Source organism: Gobio gobio (genome assembly GCF_949357685.1).
Source record: "Gobio gobio genome assembly, chromosome: 8".
NCBI lineage: Eukaryota > Metazoa > Chordata > Actinopteri > Cypriniformes > Gobionidae > Gobio > Gobio gobio.
Genome location: NC_137114.1, coordinates 31,575,023 through 31,576,506, shown reverse-complemented (window position 1 = coordinate 31,576,506; position 1,484 = coordinate 31,575,023).

The following is a 1,484-nucleotide window of genomic DNA, read 5'->3' as shown; positions in this document are numbered from 1 at the left end:
ACACACACACACACACACACACACACACACACACACACACACACACACAAGCATTGTGAATGAATGCATGTACATTTAACACTCATGACATCTGCTACATGCAAAAAATAACTATGTACTGAATGTACATATAATAACCAACATTTATCACCAGTGGCAAGATGAAGGCATTGAATGTGTTGGAATACATTCGCAAACATCGTTTGCACTGTTGCAAACTGATGGCTATCTAATAAGTAACCCTCAGCGAATGGGCAGCACATACACCACTCAGCTGGATATAATTTGGTGGCCTAGTTAGTGAATAACTTAGGGTGCAGTTGCAACAAGAGAACAATAGGGGGCGTCTGTGCAGCATTGAACAGGACTCCAGATTGACAATGTTAAAGGCACTGCTGTCAGATTCCCAATGACTCTCGTGACAGTCGCAGAACAAGAGTGTCTATGCCAGCTAGAGCACTACAGATACATCATGTAAAGTATGTAAATATTGATATTTTCTCATAGAAACATCTCGCATACGCTCCAGGTGTCTAAATCTAGAAGTCAACTACAAGATACGGTACACTGCATAAAATACTGTCTTACTCAGTATTTTGTCTCGTTTTCCATTACAAATATGTTTTCAATGTTAAGCATAAACTCACTTTATTCATTTTGATAATTTTATTCAGAAAACAAGATTTAATATCTTAAGTCATTTTCCTTCTGAGGTAAATGTATCTTAATTTAGGAATTTATAGATATTTGCAAAGGAAAACGACAAGAACACCAAGTAAGAAAATAATTTTTTGCAGTGTAACGATGTTAAGTCACGCATCAACTACAGTGCTAAAATACAACACCAAACTGACGAGGCAAGTTGATTTTAAAAAGACAGTACACCAAAAAGAAATTTGATTCTTTCACTATTTATTTATCTTCATGCCGTTCCAAACGTGTATGACTTTCTTTATTCTGCAGAACACAAAAATATATATATATTTTTTGGAAAAAACTATCTTGGTGGTTTTTAGTCCATGCAATGAAAGTCAACAGGGGTTAATAATGTTTTAGAACCCATTGACTTTCATTGCATGGACTTAACAGTTCTTCATGTGTGTGTGTAAAGCAAGCCATACAGGTTGGAACAACATGAGGGTGAATAAAATGTCTTTTATCTCTGTAGGGACTTCAAGAACTGGTTTGGGAATTACGTCAGACACAACACAGTACATTAAACCTGGTCTAATGGGTGCTGAGAAAAGTATTCACATGAGGTGTGCTGTTATTTCAGGAGTTAGTATGAGGTATTATGGGGGCGTCCTTTAAACCAGTAGTCACACGTAATAGGCTGGCCGAGAGTCAGTTTAGGCTGGGATTGGACCACAGTTTCATCATAATATACTCCACTAGAGCCTCAAACACACTGAGCAGCACACAAGCACTCTAGACTTTGCCTTTGCCCACACATAAAGATAAAACATCTCTTTTTGTCTTTTATT